Source organism: Anser anser (assembly GCF_964211835.1).
Source record: "Anser anser genome assembly, chromosome: 27".
NCBI classification, from domain to species: domain Eukaryota; kingdom Metazoa; phylum Chordata; class Aves; order Anseriformes; family Anatidae; genus Anser; species Anser anser.
Genome location: NC_139748.1, coordinates 2,611,822 through 2,629,829, shown reverse-complemented (window position 1 = coordinate 2,629,829; position 18,008 = coordinate 2,611,822). Strand labels below are relative to the sequence as shown.

General features: G+C 54.2%; 1 protein-coding gene across 4 annotated transcripts in view; it reads right to left on the bottom strand.

Moving 5' to 3' along the window:
• The window catches only part of PLXNA2 (plexin A2), a 381,872-nt gene that overhangs the window by 143,554 nt on the left and 220,310 nt on the right, over positions 1-18,008 (bottom strand). Inside the window, exon 1 of one of the 4 annotated variants that reach the window (XM_083812473.1) lies at positions 17,079-17,980. The exons of 2 other annotated variants lie outside the window; for them this stretch is intronic. The gene's annotated coding sequence lies outside the window, so the exon portion shown is untranslated. Of the gene's footprint in view, positions 1-12,449; positions 12,591-17,078; positions 17,981-18,008 lie in introns of those variants that run through there. One more of the 4 variants, XM_083812472.1, reaches the window with a different exon arrangement.

Sequence of the window (18,008 nt, the reverse complement as noted above, 5' to 3'; positions counted from 1 at the left end):
TAGCTGCTCAGCAGGACATTCAGAACCCTTCTGCCTGCTCTGCTCGGCATTTAGCGCCTCCACCGAGAGGGCAAACTGCTAACAACAGGCATCAGAGACCATGCAAATCTATGCATTTCTGTGTCTGTCTCGTGCAAGAAGGATCTGGTACGGACCATCCCATGCTCGGTTCCCAGCTCAGCCGTGTGCTGCCTGCACCTCCCTGGGCTCCTGCAAACCTGCTGTAAGTGCTGCCAGCTGAGCACCCTGAAACACCGCAAGGACACAGCTGGTGGAGCTGCTCAGTGCTCACTGGAGGTGGGCAGCTCACATCAGCCCCCAGAACATCCCTGCACGGGGGCTGGGGACCTCTCCTGGCAGCAGGGATGTGCCTGGAAGTCACTGGCTTGCATCTCCCCTGGGTACCACCTCCAGACCTGCTGCTGCCCCTGACTTGGGCTCCCAGCTCAACCTCAGCCTTGCTCATCACCACAGATGCATTCAACAACCTGGACTCAGAAAACTATCACAAAGTTCTCCTTTATCCCAGATTTTGCACACGCCAGGATGGATGATCTTGGGATCTATCTCATCTTCTTTTGGGGACAGACACTCTCCACCACCGCACCGCAGGGTCACACCAGCCCTGGGACGATGCAGAGGATGAGCCACCTTCCCTCTTGCCTTCCTCTGTGGCTCTGCAAGCCAGGGGGAAGCTTGTATGGGGATGTACATGATTTAAACCACAGCAAAACCTTAGAAAACAGGGATCGCATCTCCCTGACTCGCACCCCTCCTGGCATCAGTCCTCGTTGCCTGCCCTCACCCGCCTGGCGCTGCACGCAGGAGGCTGCTCCCTCGCGCGCCCCACACGCAGCTGTCGGGGCTGTCGGCAGCCTCCGCTTTGATTGATGCTGATCTCGGTTTTGGTATTTAAAATAATTCATGCTGCTGAAAACCTACACCGAGCTCATAAGCGAGTGTCACCGAATGGCCGCTCTTTAGGCTTGTTAACGCCGGGAGCTGGAGACGGGTGTTTCTGAAAGGTGACAAAGGAGCTCTGTCCCCGCGCTGCACGTTTCAGTGTCACTGACAAGACAGGGGAAGGAGCACGATAATGGGTTTCTCATTCTGCTCAGGGATACGTTTCCCCAGCTGCTTGCTTCTTATTTCCAGCTTCTTGATTTCTACCTCTGGCTGAAGCAGTTTCTGCCCCTGCCAGCTCCCACCCGAACGCAGCCGCATTCTTCTTGCTGCGGCGATAGTGGGGGTCCCAGGGTGGCACCGCAGCGACCACTGCCCCGTGGCTCAGCCACCCCTGCTCTCCTTGCCAAGCTCCTTGGGGAGCACCCTGAAGCTGGTCTCTGCCCCGAGAAGCTTGCAGAAGGACAACAAGCAAGCAGCTCCCGAGGCTCTGCTCAGAGGGCTGCTGGTGCCCGCAGCAGGGTCCACAACCTCGCGCAGCTTCGTCCTCGGGAACGCGGCCAAGCGGCCAAGGCAGGACACTGAGGGGCCATGGGCACGCAGGGAAAGGAGGAGGTGGTTCTGGGACAGAGGGTTCTGGGACTCAAGGGAAGCTCAGAAAGGAAAAGAAATTCTGCAAAGAATCAAGAGACTCTTGTAGAGCTCTGGACACAGCGGTTCACCTGCCTTCGCATTTTTGAAAGAGTTGTTTCATTCCAAAGTGAGAAAAGAGCAGCACCAACTCGACATTAAAGATCTTCCTTTGTATGTACGCATGGGACAAGAGCTTCACTTGGATGGCAGCAGCTTTATGTTTTCCCAGCTGGGTTTCCCCCTGCAGACAGCCCAGAAGCACGAGCCCGTCCCGCGCTGCAGCGGAGCTGTCAGCTGCAGTCCAGCTTGCAGGCAGCGCCTCACAACGAGGGGTCGGCAGGGCACGGGGAGCAGCCGCTGCCGGCGGCAGGACAGATCATCCAGGAAGAAGAATCCATGCTTTCAAACATCGTTTGGAGATGACAGAGCATGGCCGTGAACTGACATCTCCCCTGCCCAAAGGATCTGGAACATGGGTGGGATGGGGCACGCAGGGGGACACGCGTGGCACAGAACATGGTTGGGATGACACGGAGCACCAGAGGAAAACCTACGGCAGAGGTCGGGGATGGCAAAGCATGGCAGGAGAGTTAAACACCAGGGAAAAGAGACAGTAGGTGTTTTTAACTCTGGCTCTTAATACCCTTGGGCCATTAATTCCACCCCCCCCCCCCTTTTTTTTTTTGGAAGTGAGTTTAAAATATGGCTTTAAAAGCAATCTGAAGCTATTAGTAACGCAAGGTAAAAGAGAGAGTAAATTCAGGGACACAATATAAACCCAAGCAGCTGAAAGACCTCAATTAGGCTGAAAGGAGTTATCTGGTATTTAAATAATTATTAGATTGAAGGAATAATCACAGGTCTGAGCCGATTTTTTTCCCCCACTGTCATCCTAATGGAGACTATAATATTATTATTCAAATGCCCATGATTCTCATTGAGGGGGGAAGAAAAAAGGGCTCATTTAATCTCCATGCGACAGGGCTTCAGGAGGCATGATTAGTCATTTCTCTTATTTCAGCTGTCAGTCACTCACAGGCACCACAGTTTGTCATTAGTTGTATTTTATGCACATGAAAAAAAAAAAAAAAGGAAATTAAAGCCAAATAAAAAGGAGAGGATCTCCCGTGGAAAATGACGGATCAAAGGAACAATTTTGATGTCATCAGTGCAGCAGCTGCCTTCTCTGCGTGGCACTGCTATCTTCTCTCAGGGGCAGGGCTGCTCTCCTAGGCAGTAATTCAGACACGAGCCCCCGGCCAGCATGTGCCTCTGCCCCATTCCCATCGAGGTCTCAGCTGCTCGCGGTCCGACGGCCGTTGTCATCCCCACGAGGGTCCCCAGGTGCCACCTGGCAGCACCTCGCTGCCCCCTGCCTGGCCACGCACCCGGGCTCGTTTGGTGCCAAGCCTCGCGGTGAGCACAGGAGCCGGCACCCACCCGGTGCGCCAGCACCCCCCAAATGGCTCCGGCACACCATAAAACTTGGTGTGCTCCCCCGGGGCCAGGCGGGTTTGGGGAGCTGTCTCACAGAACGGAGCCTCATGAGAAATGGTAGGGCTGGCAGCGGGGGGCGTAGAGGGCCGTGATTATTTTCTAAGCTGGAGGTGGATTCTGCCCTTTTTGCTTTTTATAGCCCTGTAAGATTCATTGCCGTGAGGCCAGGAGCGGGGCAGCAGGCTGGCTCGCTCCCCTGACCTCCCCTGCAGGTCACCAGCCTGCCAGAAACCCCCCAGAATTATAGGAAGGGTCACCGAAAGGGCAGGCTGCACTATATAAACTAAAAACATGAGAGCAAACCCTTTGGAACAACCTCACCCCTGCACCAGCCCGATCCTTCCTCTTCACATTGACTCCATACAGTATCTGTCATCCAAAACGAGGGAAAAAAAGCAGAGAGTTGTCCACTTTGTGGTAGTGAGGACACTCCTGCTCTGCTTCCCTCCTGGAGCTGATCAGAAGTCTTTCTATGAAATATTTCCGGCCATTAGAGCTGTTGCAGTGATAAATCACTGCATCTCCTTCGAAGACGTGATATTCAGGACATTTGTCAGCCGTGGAGAAAGACCTCGCAATAATTAATAGCGTTTTGTTGTGTTTTAATTAGACAACAGATCTGAGCCAAACTGTCTGATCTGAGCATCAGCGAGCGCTGGGAAGTTCCCAACACAAACCTGGGGTTCGGTCACAGCCCTGCCTGCTCGCTTCTTAGCACCCGGGGGAGTCCCCGCTGCTGAGCCCTTGCCCAAGAGCCCTGCCCCAGCCTGCTCAGCGTGAAGTAATTACATTTTCCTAACATAAAGCAATGACCAGGACTCCCAGCACCTTTTGTTTATTTTTAGAAGGATTTTGCTCTAACAGTAAAAGCAAGCTGTAAATCACCAGCGAGGTGCCCGGCAGCTCTGGCAAGTGTTGGTGGCGGGGACACCGCTGCCAGCCCACGGGTGCTTCACCCACGTGTCCGGTGAGAAGTGTCACCAGAGCAAAGCTTGGCTCCGTGCTTCCGTCCTGAAAACCCGTCCTGACTCAGGATGAGAAAAAACCTTTTTACATCTGATTTTGTGGGAAAACAAGCCCCCTGCCTCGTTTCTGCAGCCAACAACACAGAAGCTGCAAGCCCCGGCCTCATCCACAATGTTCCTCGGTGACAGAGGGCAAAGCAGAAGTTACCGAACCACAGGGACAGCAAACACCAAGCCATTCCCAAAGGATTACATGCACACCAAGCCCCTTGGGTTTCAGGCAGCAGACACCTTCCTGCCCCCCCACCCTTGCTTTGCTGCTCGCCCGCTCCCCAGCCCCTGGGTGTTGGACGGGCTCACCAGACTTCTGAGAACAAGTTAAGAGGGCAAAACACAGCATTGTGATCATTGCTTCCTCCAGTCCTGGGACAAGGAAGAGGAGAGGAAGAGCGAAACTCAGCCACGAAAAGGCATTTCCCTGATAACAAACACGATTGCATGAATTATGCACAAAATGCGTTCATATTGTCCAGCCTTTGGATGTTGTTTACACAATGCATACCGGATAGGCAACCTCTTCCCCCAGTCTCCCTTTTGAGCACACAGATCCCAACAGGCCTGGGGTGAAAAGAAACAGAGAAACCCAGGAGAGCACCGCTGCAAGCCTCAGCGCTGCAACCGCACTGCGGGCAGCTCAGCACCCTCACTGGGGCTCATGGTGCTCCTGGCTTCTTCCCAGACTTGCTGAATAGAGCTGGACAAGGCACGTTCCTCTTAGCACAAGCCGTTTCCCTTGCAAACTGGGGATAAAGCTTTTCTGCGAGAGGCTCTCATGTTCAATCAAAGGAAATGCTCTGAAATCAAAGGGGAGTTACCAGGCATAAACCGCTGCAGTAAAGGATGTGCAAGGGGCTGGTTTAGTGCTTTGTGCCTCCTCTCTGTGCCCGTGTTCATAAATGCTCTGAGCAGAGATTGTTCAGCAGAGCAGAGCTACTCTCCCCTGATAACGGCGACAAGGAAGCATGGGCACAGCTATCTCTGACCGCAAGGATGCTCGAGAACCCTGCAGCACAGCGAGGCGGTGTTGCCGTAACGCTGACAAAATTGTCACCGTCTCTGAGGGAGCGCAGGCTCCTCCGGCAACTCTGAAGCAGGACTGCAGCTGCAGCCCCGGCACGGCGTACATCCAGCTGCGCATCACAGCTGGAGACATTTAACCCGCCAGCCCCAAAAGACGACCAGCACAATTCTTAATCAGCCTAGGACACCTAGGTGGCAGAAATCAGACACCTCTCTTTCTCGCTGCACTGATGCTTGACACCTGCTATCTCAGAAACTACAGCTGGCAGCTATCGAGCTTCAAGCACACTGCTGCGAAATAGCTTATAAATTACCTTGCGTCAATAGAGAAGGTGCTGGGAAAAGAGGGCTTTATTCTCCGTGCAGCCGCTGAGGACAGAACCAGGGCTGCCAACACCACCGCGCACCGGAGCAGCGCAGAACAGACGCCTGCTCTCCTGGTTGCCTTGAAGTATGACACGAAGGGAAATTTAACACTTCATAAGTTTCATGGCTGGTTTATTCAAGTTTTGGGAAGTCTCACTTTCATCCAAAACCCGTGTAAATGGGTCAATGGCTTTGGATAGCAGTAAATCAAAAATGTGTGGCCAGAAAGCTGTGACTCCCTAATCCAGTCTTGTTGCGAGGAGCAGCTATAACTATCACTCAAGAGATCTCTCTCTAAACTGTCGATAAAAACCTCCAAAAACAGAGCCCACAACTCCTCCAGGCAGTCCGTGTCAGTGTATCCCTTACCAAGTGCTTTTTCTAGTTTCTTACCCAGGTCCTGCTGGACTGAGGCGCATCTGAACATTGTTTGGTTATTCAAGGACTTCATTACCGACAAAATAGAATTTAACGGATGGTGACCTTAGTTGCAAGCAGATTAAATGATTAAATGATTTGCCCAAGGCTAGTCAAAAGGTCCCTGTGGCAAAGCTAGGAGTTTTATCTCCTGAGCCACAGCCCGGCACTCTCCCCAGGTGACATCCAGCTGCAGTTTATTACAGGAGAATATTACAGCACAGCACCGGGGAAGATCACAGAGCGGCCACCGAACTGGAGGAGGAAAAATAAGCAGCAGCTTCTCCTGGCCTCACTCCAAGTGCACCACAGGCAAGTGAAGAACCCCAGCTTCAAATTAAATGGGTCCCCAGCCACTCCATTAAACAGAAATCCTGAAACAGAAATCCTTTGGCTGTGCCAGCCCCGTACAGCAAGTGGTGTTCGTTATCCCCAATACTCCCCACGGCAGCCAGATGTATTTACACAGTAGCCACAGTGCTGTTACCTAAGTAAACCAGGAAATTGTACATTTGTTAAAATTAGGTTCTAAGATGCGGAATCCCCAACTGTGCAGCTATAGATTTCACTCAGCCAGCAGCTCTGAAATTATTAAGAGCATGCAACTGCCTGCGTGCACATTCAGGCACGTTTCCCCATTGGAGGGGTGTTTACTGGTTACGATACTCAGTGCCACTCCAGAACGGGCTCATCTTTTCAGATTATGAGCAATAAGCACCAAGTGGAACCTACACAACCGCAGGCCACATGCTGCCCGTCACTGTGCCCTCCCTTACCCCACCAGGAGGGTCAGCAGCCAGACATCAGGCAGCACCACCTTGGGCAGGATCCGCAGGGATGCGGCGTGGAGGGACACGGATGGACTGGCTCAGTTGGTGCGTGACCACCATGACCAGAGCCGAGGGGCACGGAGGGCTCGCTGCTGCACTCCAAATTGCAGCTGCCAGCCAAAATGCCAGCATTCCCACTGCAGAACTGGCAGAAATCATCATCCAGATACCACCCTGTGGGATCACATGGATTTGGAAAGGCAGAACGTAACTGCAAAAGCCCTTAAGTTAAGGACCAAACTGAAGCAGACAGGTTGATGCAGGAGAGAGCTGCACAGCACCGAAGAACCCTTCAGGGACCATTAACCAGCCCTCGTCAGGCCTGTCTCAGTGGAAGTACCTGCTATGAACTGCAATCAACACCAGCTTTATCAATGACATTAGGGAAGTGACTTTACCTCTCAAAGCCCCTGCCTGCCTACCCTTTTAAGTGCATCACTGGGGTGCTTGATGCATTTTTGAAAGCGTGCTTAAAATGCTTCACATTTCCCAGGATTCAGGCATCTCGCTTCCTCCCCAGGTGCTACTGAACACAACGGGCAGCGACCACCACGGAGCACACCACCGCGGGACGCAGGCTGGTCACCAGCAGGTCCCGTGCATGGGTGCCCGTGGGGCGCTCAGCACCGCCAGCCTGATGTCCCCCGCTCCAGGCTCTGAGCTCCAGCCGAGGAGCCCAAAGCCTGGAGCTGCCTCAGCTCCATCCCACCATCAGCTCTGGCTCCTCTCCTACAGAGTCTGGATGTCAAAGTGCACCTGAGAATGTGGCTGCTTCCCACTCGTCTGCTCCGTGCTCCTCTGCCCTGCTTTTCATTTCAGAGCTCTGGCAGATCACTGATTAATTCAAGCCTGTTTAATAACCCTTCTGTCTAGATGAAACAAGCTGTCTTGTTTCTTTATTTTTAACGCTAACTCTTGTTTCTTTGTTAAGGATCTTTCTGTCATTTCTAAACTTCTGTCTCTCCAAGCAAGCTGATAACAGGACGGAAAAAGCATCTGCTTCGGTCCACATCTGACATCAGCCACAAGTTCCAGCACAGGGGCTGCACACCTCGATGGGTAAGAGGCCCCAAATGCCTGCACTTGTTCCATGAAATTATTACTATTTCTCTCCACTTGCTGTAGCAAATCCCTGCATGGCTTCAGACCAGGCCACAAACACCAGGGACCAGCGCCCAGCTCCGGACCACGCAGGGGAGAGGGAAGGAGACCGGGAGGAGCGGCAGAGCTGGGGGAGAACGTGGATCCCTGTGCCTCTCCACCCCGCTGTGGGCAGAAAGCAACCTTCGGTGAGCCTGAGAGCCGTCACCCTGCCTGCAACCCCCTGGCTGTGCCCCCAGTGCAGCAATCAATTCGTGATGGCCGGGCAGGCGTGGGGTCCTGCAGCTGCTCTGCCGCTGCGGCGGGGGCCAGCAGCCCCCGTCCTCCTCCCAGCCTTCACCTGCTCTCCCTGCTGTCCTCGTGTGGAGGGTTTTGTGCCTCGACCAGTTATCAGTGTGACCACTGCTGGGCAGAGCCTCCTCCTACCTTTGCCCCGTCCGCCTGCACGCCCGCGGGGCCGGCACCGAGTGACCCACAGGGACCCCGCTCCCGATGGGGCTGAGCTGGAGCCGCTCAGCTGTCTCCTGCCTCTTTGAATTTCAAAGCTGCACTTGTCTGTAGAGCAACTGAGTCATTTCCTTCCTATATCCAGACTATCGGACCAGATTCAGCAGTGGCCGGAAAACAATAAATCCTTCAAGGACTTGTAAGGCCATATTTCACAGGAATGCAGCAAGCCTGCCTGCTGTGAGAGCTCCTAGCACACCCTCGGATCCATCGCGGGGAAGTCTGGCCCCGTCCCTGTCCCACCTCCCAGGGCAGCCCCCACGCACGCTCCCTGAGCATCACCCAGGGGCTGGGGGCTAAGAACCGATAACGAAATTTCCTCGACCCCATTCAGCCCATGGAGGATCGAGGATGGTGAATTGGACATGGGACTTGACGGGTCTTTTGGCAGGCTGCAGCCACAAAGGAGTTGGTGCCACGAAATACAGGGGAAGCAAAGCAATGTGTGAGAACTGGCACAGGTTGTAGGAACGCTTTCAGCTGGATCAGTTTACATGCATCTCCTTTACAACCACAAACTGGTCTTCCAGATCCACCGACCAGTTCTGTCAAAATTTCATCAGGATCACCGGGGACGAGAACAAGGCAAAACTAAGCCATTTCAGCTTTTTGTGGCCTGAGAGCTGCAAAACTTCCACTGAAACAAGGTTGAGATGCTTTATCAAAAAAAAAAAAAACAACTCTGTACTTGAAGCTGAATTTCCATGCAGCTCTGAGGGAAAATTGGTGCATTTTCCAGGAGCAATCAGTGCTGCCTCCATCGTCTTTTTGGAGGCCAGAAACAAAACCCAACTGACTTGCAGGAAGATTTATAACACTATTAATCAAATGAGCCCAAATACATGGGGAAAAACTAAGTGACAAGGAAATTAATATTATATCCTCTTCAGAAACAAGATGGCTAGTGCAGATAATACGGCAACGTGTGGTGCTTACGATGGAAATTTCGTACAGGTCTGCAAGGAAACGAATGGTTAAAAACCACATTGCTGGATCCACACTCAGAAGCGAAACCTCTGGCTGCAGAGCAGCCCGATCCCGCCCAAATTCTCCCTCCTGAGGTTAAGCCTCCAAGTGACCCAGTGCTCTGGGCAAAGTTAATTTTTTTAAACAAGTTACACAACACCCTTGGAAGTCCTTGAAAGAGCCTCTGTTTTTGTTTGTTGTTTCTGAAAATTCGTTCTAGCACACCCCAGCTCAGCCCGAGACAAGCTGTGGCCACCTCCAAGTCAGCCGATTCATCTGGTGGAACCGACGAACAGACCTGCCCCTGGCACACAATTCACGCCCTGAAAAGCCGAGTTACGCAAGCACTTGTCCCGGCACCTTATTATACACCAGCGGACAAGCAAAGGGGCTCCTGCCTCTTTCTTCCACTGAACTCCGAGTGCTTGCCCGTGCTCCTCGGTTGCTATGAGACTTTAAAAAACTGTCTAAACCTGTGGCCACCACGGGCCCTCAGCACAATTCCTGCCCCGCAAGGCCCCTCGTCTGCCAGGGGAGGCAGGGAGAGCGCAGGGAGGGCTCCGCGCTGCCACCGCGACGAGCTCCTTGCTGACTGCACAGGCAGCTTCACAACAGCCTGGAGACAAAGTCTGCAACCAAACTTTTGCTGCTGCCCCAGACCTCAGCCAAACGGATGATTTACTGCAAGCGTTTTTTCATCTGGCCCGTGGAGCTTCTGTTAAACAACGGGCGATACCTCCACAATGTTGGACTGATTCAGAAGGAGAGGGGCAGGCCCCAAAGGTCAGTTTTTAGAAGGTTCAAGGGCAAACAGAAGCATTTTCCGTGTCAGGGGGACTTTGTGGAGCTCACACTCCCTGCTAACAGGCAGCAAGCTTTTCTCGGCGTCTGGAGTGCAAGTATGTAAGCAGCAGCTTTGGAGAACAGTTAATATACAAGCTGTTGACTCAGAATAACAAAAAAACACCATCACCACCAAAAAAAATTATTAAAAAGCTGCTCTCCTCCTAGCCTCGACAAGCAGCTTTGCCTTTCCTGCTGACCTACAGCTCCCAGAGCTGAGGGCTGAACTGAGGAAGGTATTTGGGCACCTCCGTTCCTACCTGTGCCCTACCCTCAGCACCAACGGTTAATAAAACAAAGGCAGCAGAATTAATGCTCGGGGGGCTGCAGCAGCACAGGTAAAGTTTGCACCCATGTGCACTGACATCCATGTGCAGTGCCTCCCTGTGCCTGGGTGGATTTTGATAACGTGGCTGCCTACTGCATCCATACAGTCACTTCTCACCAAAACCCGAGATAGCCGAGATGCTTGGAGTGTGCACAGTCATGCCGAGACGTCCCCGAATCACACACAGTACTTAGCAATAGGCAAGACCTGACGTAACGCCTGTGAGATGGCAAATCCTTAGGATAGGAATAATTTAGCCAGTTAGGAAACCTATGACAGCGTTCCCTTTTCCTTCCCTGCCCCACCTCATCGCAATTGCATTAAAAATGAAGAGGAAATTCACAGGGTTTCTTTTTTTTTTTTTTTTTTTTAATAAAATAACATTGCAGGCTGTGACATAAACCAGCAAAGACAGGAAATACGATCATGAGGGCACTGCTCCATCCTCTGCTCCTGTCACTGCGACTTTTTGGGTACTTGGCAAATGAATGAGTAAAGGAGACAGCCTGCATGTTTTATGGAGTTGAACTGTAACATCCCTGTTAAGCAGCCAACTTACCATTTTCCTGCTCTGACATCAATAAATCTCTCCAGCCACAGGGAACAAAGATCTTAACATGAACTGGCTGCACACGAACTCCTCATATTTGGCTACCTAGGCGAGCCACCGGCACGCTGCGGTCTGTGGCGCTCGCTGCTGTTCTGTAATATTCTCGAAGTGGGAAATTGCACTTTTCAGTAACATGACTGGGGAAGTTTTAACGCTGCTACTGACGTGCACACCTTCATTACAGCACTTGCTTTTCTGACAGCCAATTCCCAGAGGCTGGAGAATCCCAGCTTCCCACTGCTAGCAGACTACGGCCTCTTTGGGGTTATGAAAAGAGCCTTGACAAGGCAAAGTCTGAAAGCGCAGCGATCAGGAAGCAAATAATACTTAAAACAGGTTTTGAATTCTGTCATCTCAAAATGCTGGGGCTGAAAGGCGCTTTTTGGAAGCTTATTTCAAGGTGAACAGCGCAAAGCAGTGTTAAACGTGAGCACGGAGGAAACCCCCACACACACCTCCACGTGCTGCCAGGCTTCTGCTCTTCCCTTGCCAGCCTCCAGGTGCCACGGGGCGATGCTGAGCCACAACTTCCCTCCCAACCTCGAGCGCCCTGCGCCGCACACGAGGCATTGCTCCCAGCCTTCTTTCATCGAGGACACAGAACTGCTACAGAGGAAAAGCCACTCATAAATCTCTCCAGGAGGCATTTGTTCCCAGCTCGCCGAGCCTGGAAATGCCACGAGGCGCCTGTCCCACGCTGAGCCAGCGGCCGACGGAGGTCCCGCGCGCACCGCGGTGGCTCCGCTTCCTGCCCAGCCCGCGCGCCCGGAGCCAAGCGTTGCCCGAGAGCTTTCCTGTTTTCCCCACTGCTGCTCAGCATCTGAGACACGGCACGGGGTGCTGGAAGCCGACCCCCCGTCACTGCTGCTGAGTGAGTTAAAATTACTGTTTTTCTAATGCTGTTAACAGCCAGCCAGGAGCTGAAAGCAAAATAAGCCGTTTCCTTTAACCTTCCTGATAATGCACAGGGAACAGCCTCGGCACGGACTGTAACACCCCGTTCCAAGCATCACTGGACTGCTAGATAGCAAAGAGATACTGAGTTCATCTGCACCGGAGCAAGCTTTGCCCTGCAGCCCAAGAGCTTCTCCCATGTCTTGGGCAGCCCAGGGGAGCATCCAGGGCACTGCGGGAGGCAGAGGCTGGGTGCCTGTGCCGGCTCCTCTGGACATCCTCCTGCTAATACCGGATTTTGCAGCTATAACTGTTTCCACAGAGGCTTCTGCTAGCACAGACACTGCACAAAGCAGCAGCTCCCCTTGCTCCTGAGCAGCACCGGTGGCCGCAGCCCGGCTGGCAGCGTGGGCACGGCGTTACGTGGCGCTCGCACCGACCCGGAGAGCCTGCGCTTCCCAGAACAGCTTCCCCAGAGCCCAGGCAAAAGCAGATCCAACGCCACTTACCGCACTCAGAGGAGGCTCGGGTTCAGTGGCAGCCAGGAAGGAGGCTGCCCTTCCTCACCAGCTCCTGCCTTGGTGCTGAGCCCCCTCCCTGGCTGCGCAGCCCCAGCTCAGCCCCCAGCTCTGTTAATGAGGAGAGGAACAGCGAGGAGAGGAACAGCGGCAGCAGGAGGCGGAGAGGTGAGAGGTCAGTGTAATATTTACTCAGACATCACCTTTCACTTTTATGAAGCGGGGAAATCGTGTCGGAGCAGGAAAAGGGCTGCAAGGGACATTCCAGCTTGGGAAGCCACCGTTGCACTGAGAACAGCACGCAGCAGCCCCGGACAGCCAGGGCAGGAGGCTCCACCAGACCCCTGGACCCCCCTGAAACTGCACATGGCAGGTACGGCTCCGGGCAGCTCAGCATCCCTGTCACTTGTGTCCTTGCCACAGGGGAGCCAAGGGGTTTGTCAGGGAGGCAGAGACCCCCTCCAGGTCCCCTGTGCTTTAGGATGTCAGCCCGGAGCCCATCGCACCACCAGCAGCTTTAAGGAACCCACGGGAGATCAGGCACACGGCGCAGGGAACTGCAATAGAAACGCATGAGCTGGGAGGCAAAATTTCCCCAGCAGACCTCGGTTCCTTAGAAGAACCATCCCCTCTGCCAAGCGGCGAGATGGTTCCGAGCGTGCCTGCACACAGAGCGCTGTTAACACGGCCAGACACCACGCCAGCATCTCAGAGCGGGGCAGGATCGGTGCCGGGGCAGGGAGCAGCCGGTCTTGTCCCCGCTGCTGTGGCACAGCACGGGCCCAGCTCGCGGGGCTCTCCCAGGCTATCACTCTGCCTTTTAAGATGATCTAGATTTTTTTTTACATAATGCGATTCTGATGCCTTTTATCTCCCGCTCTGAATGTAATTTTAGCCCAGGCAAAGCAGGATTAAACTTTCATAATATGATACATTTATCTCGCTTTCGTTCACCCCATCAGCACCTCCCAGTTCGATTTCACCCAAACAGAAGCAATGATTACAGCGAGAAACATGAGATGGGATCTATCAGACAGCAGAAGGGAGGGCCCCTCTTTCCCAGCACCCCGTCCTTGCCTGCCCCCTGCCACAGCAGCCAGGCTGCCAGGAGCCAGCATCAGGCCGACAGCATCTCTCAGGCCCTCCAAAATACACAGGTGGATCCCAATTTGGACTCAAAACCCAGCAGAGAGCACACAGATTAGGTGCATCACTGATATATGTTGCACCTGTGTGTTTGATAAGCCTTTGTGTGCTTTCTTGGTGACCTCCTGCTCCAGCTGCACCCCAGCAGCTCCCAGCACCTACACTTGGGCCACAGCAGGCAGAGGAGCCACGAGCCGTGCCGGGGAGCCACGAGCCGTGCCGGGGAGCCAGGCATTCCTGGACCAGGAGCAGGAAGAGCCAGCCTGCCTCAGCCAGGAATTTCTGGAGAGCACCAAACCCTTCCTGCCTCCCCCACATGTGCTGTTTTCAGCGACCAGGTGCAGCAAAACGACGGCTCAGACCCGCAGCCACCTGCAGCTCCTGCGATCCCCCCTCCTAGGACCAGCCGCCAACGCGCAGCAGCGGCCACATCTCCACACAGCTCCGCCAGCTCCTTCTGCGTTTATTTTTGCAGGGAGGCTCCGGTCTGGCTCCGCCAGCCTGATCCAGAGGATCCCCTCTAGTGGGACGAGGTGGTATTTCAAGCCCACCGCCCGCTGCCATCTGCTCCCAGAGCCCTCCATGCCCGGCCTGGAGCCGCAGCCAGGGTGGGAGCACCAGGCCCAGGCAGACCAGGCTCACAGCCCCCTCCCTCACCAGCACTCGGATTTTAACCACGGAGAACGAATCTGAACGCGACCCAACCCGGGCAGCCGCCTCTGCCGCCCAAGGACAGCACGCTGCCCTCCGGCCTGCTTTTGTTCACTTCTCTTTTCAGGGCCCAGGCTCTCGCTGCGCCGCTCCCGCAGACAAAGGGCTCGTGGCCTCCACGCACCAAAGCGGCTCCGAGCCCCGCAGCGCCGGGGCAGCCCCGTGCCAGCACCCGCGGGGCTCTCGGCGGGCGGCGCAGGGAGGCCGCGCACAGGCCGCCTTCAGGGACGGTCATAAGGATGCATCGGATCCAGCCGGGGTGTTTGTGGCTCAGGACTTGGCAGCACCTTCCCCCCACACACCCCGGGTTCCCCCTGCCCTCCCCTCTTTTGGTGTGGCGGTGGCCTCCTAGCCAAGCTGGTTAAGAGATTAACACTCTAAAAACCACATTTACTCTAATTAGCCATGAAATCTTTGTAACTAAGTGAAAAAATGTTTCCCTTGAGGGATTTTTGTCCATTCATCACTGTTTGAATTGCCAGGGAGAGAGAGGAGAAAAAGAAGAGAAAAAGAGGGGGAGAAGAGGGGAAGAAAACCTCAGATCTAATGAATTAACAGCGGAGTGCCCCAGGGGAGCAGCGGGCTCCTACAAAACACCTCAGAGGGGGCTTTTCACTGCTGGCCAAAGGGACGCTTCGGAATTATTTCAAGTTAGCAGACCGCAACACAACGCTCCGCGAGCCGGGCAGCCTGGCTAGAGGACTGCGCGCCTCCCTTCCGCGGGGACGGACAGACGGACGCTGCGCGCACGGACAGCTGCGTGCCGCTGCCCTGGGGACAGCTGGGGGACAGGGCCCCCCGTTCTTCTCTTACTGGGGGGGGAAAAAAGCTTCAGAAAGTTGTGGGGGTGAGAATCTCGCCATGACTCGGGCCCATAAATATTTCAAATCGCTGGAATAAGAACAATTATATTCCTGCCAGTGCTTTTCTTGTGTATTTTAAATGTGTCACCGCCTTCCACTTTCTCCCCCGTTTGTGTTTCTCGTAACAGGCCCATGAAATAAAGATTAGCTGAATAATCAAGAGTGTTTAGAAATGTGAAGGGGCTCGTCTCAGGAGCACTGCGCACTCAGGTTCATCTTTTTTTTTTTCTTTTTAAGGATGCCAAACCCCGGCGGGGGAGGACAGTTTGCACACACCAAGAACCAGGCTGGAGTGGGAGCGCACGGTGCCGAGCACGCAGGGACGAGGCGAGCAGAGCGCACGCTTCCCCATCAAAAATGACAGCCTTGACACCAGGCGGAAGAGGGGGGCACTCTCCCCCATTACATATTTATTGTGCAAAGCTGCAGAGGGGCCAATTAAAACAGCTTGATCACTGCCACGTTCAGGCAGACGTGTATGCGCGCAGAGAAGCGGGAGGAGAAGCAGGTGTACGTTTTCCTGTTGCAGTTACAGCTCAGCTCGCTCCTCTGAGAGCCGCTGAAAATCCCGGCTCAACAAAGGTGCTGCTGAGGCAGAAGCCAGCTCCTACAGGAGAGCCGCACACTGGCACCCAAAAAGAAGAACAGCTTTCCTCCTTCAGCCCTCCTCCCCCGTACCCCACGCAGTTTCTCGGTGTTAGCTTTTGCTTTCTTTCCTAGTTCAGTTCTTCGTATAAGCTGCCTACTGCAAGAGGCAGGCTGCACCCACCTCTGCCCCAGCTTTTGGGCGATTACTCCAAGACACGCTCCTGACTCCAACGTTTAGCTGCAACAGGAGTTCCCGAAGTAAGTTCTGGAAAGCCTCGGAGTGGCGGTTAACCGGGGATCTCAGGAAGATACTGCAAATCACACCTTTCCCTGAGATGCCACAGGGTCTGCACAGCAAACGGCTCCAAATGCCATTTCCATTTAGCTGTTTTGCAAGCCAATTTGTCACATACTAATGCAATTTGCTGAAGAGAGTTAAAGAGCACAGGGCAGTAGCAGTCACCTTTTTTTTTTTTTTCCCCCTCTCTAGACTCCCACATCCAGCCTGGATCTGCATTTTCACTTTTGCATCAAAACCGAAATTCCCTTCCGTGAGAGGCGCAGGGGAGCTCAGGGTTAACACGAAGAGCAAGACAGAGTGATAAGAGCACCAGGAAAAGCTGCTTCTATCATATCGGTGGATTGTGTGCACGTTCCGTGCAGCATCTGTTACCTGTTTCTACCACACAAACTTGTTACCAGCTGGGGGGGAGCCTCACAATTAATTACATCAAATAACACTATAAAAACAATGAAAAGTGAATTGTGCTAGTCTTCTTGCAACAAGCACTGTGGAGATGGTTGAGAAAGATGACTGGTTCCCTATATAAGCCATTTCACAACAGTTATACATCCACATTACCCATTGCTGGCGCCAAGTTTCTTAAGTATAAGCTATTTTATCTGGTTCCCTGCACCACCCCAAAACCACATTTAAGCTTTGAGGTCCTCAGAGTGACAACAAATGGCAAAAGGACAGCAATAAAGAAAAAAAAATCACTTTTTCAAGGATCTAACACCTCTGTGTTAAAGGAAAAAAGCTAAACATCTGCTCTGAAGATAGCACAAATTCCTTCCGAGGCATCCATCTTTCAGCTGTAAAGTAGGTCATTTGATTTAACTTTTAGAAGCACCGTTATCAATGAGGCCATGCAGAGAAGGACAGCCAAGACCAGCTCCCCGAAGCCAGCTGAGATCTATTAAGCACATTCAAGCCACCAGCGAAGTATCAAGCGCTCAGCAAATAGCAAGGAAACCCGATCAGCAGCAGGTTTTTGTACCGTGGTGCTCTGCAAACTTCACATTTTCTCACCTCCAAGCCAGTATCTTGAACTGCAGGTCACAGATGTACAGGGTCTGCTGGTTTTTTTCCCCTCCACCACTTACTATTCGCGCCACTTAGTATCAGGCTATTGACTTTCTGATACCCCTTTGAACGCAGATTAACTGAACATCATTCACTTCACCTCCAGGAACGTGCGTGAATGGGAACAAAGCCTGTACTGCCTGGCCAGGCCAGGTTAAAGGGAGGTCAGGAGACGAGAGGACAGAGGCACCTCGAGCCCTCGCAGGGCAGCCTCTGCTGCGAGCACACAGCTCCGGGGCTGGAGAAGACGTGGACCACCGCGCACAAGTCAGGATCTCCCTGAAGGGAGCCTGAACGCGTTCGTCTTCCCTTCCCTCATTGCCTCTCAATAAAGGTCTCGCAAGGATTTGGGAAAGTTCTGAAAGGGATTTTTCTCCCCAGATTCAGGAGGTGCTTTCCAAGAACCCCTCCTCGCCAGCAGGAGCTGTGCCGGGAAGCAGTTCGTCCCGGTGCTGCCTGCTCCGGAGCACGGCCGAGCGCTAACAAGTACCGCCGGGATGCCGGGGGGACCCGCAGCGCTGCCGCGCGCGGAGAACGGACCGGGAGGGAGGGGGGAAGGCAAGGTGCCCGGGGGAGCTCCCCGGGATTTCTGCATCCCCCGCGGCCGCCGCTGGGCAGCACCTGGGGCTGCTGCTCCCGGCCCCAGCCGCTGCCGGCCGCGCTGGTTCCGCGGGGGCGCTGGGCTCGGCACGGCTCGGCTGGGCTAAGCAGGGCTCGGCACGGCTCGGCACGGCTCCTGCCACCGAGCAGCGCACCCCGCAGCGCCCGGCGGCGGCGAGCCCCAGCCTCCCCCCGCACCCTCCCGGGGCAGCCGCACCCCGGGGTGCCCGCGGGGAGCCCCGCACCCTGGGGTGCCCGCGGGGCAGGAGCCCCTCG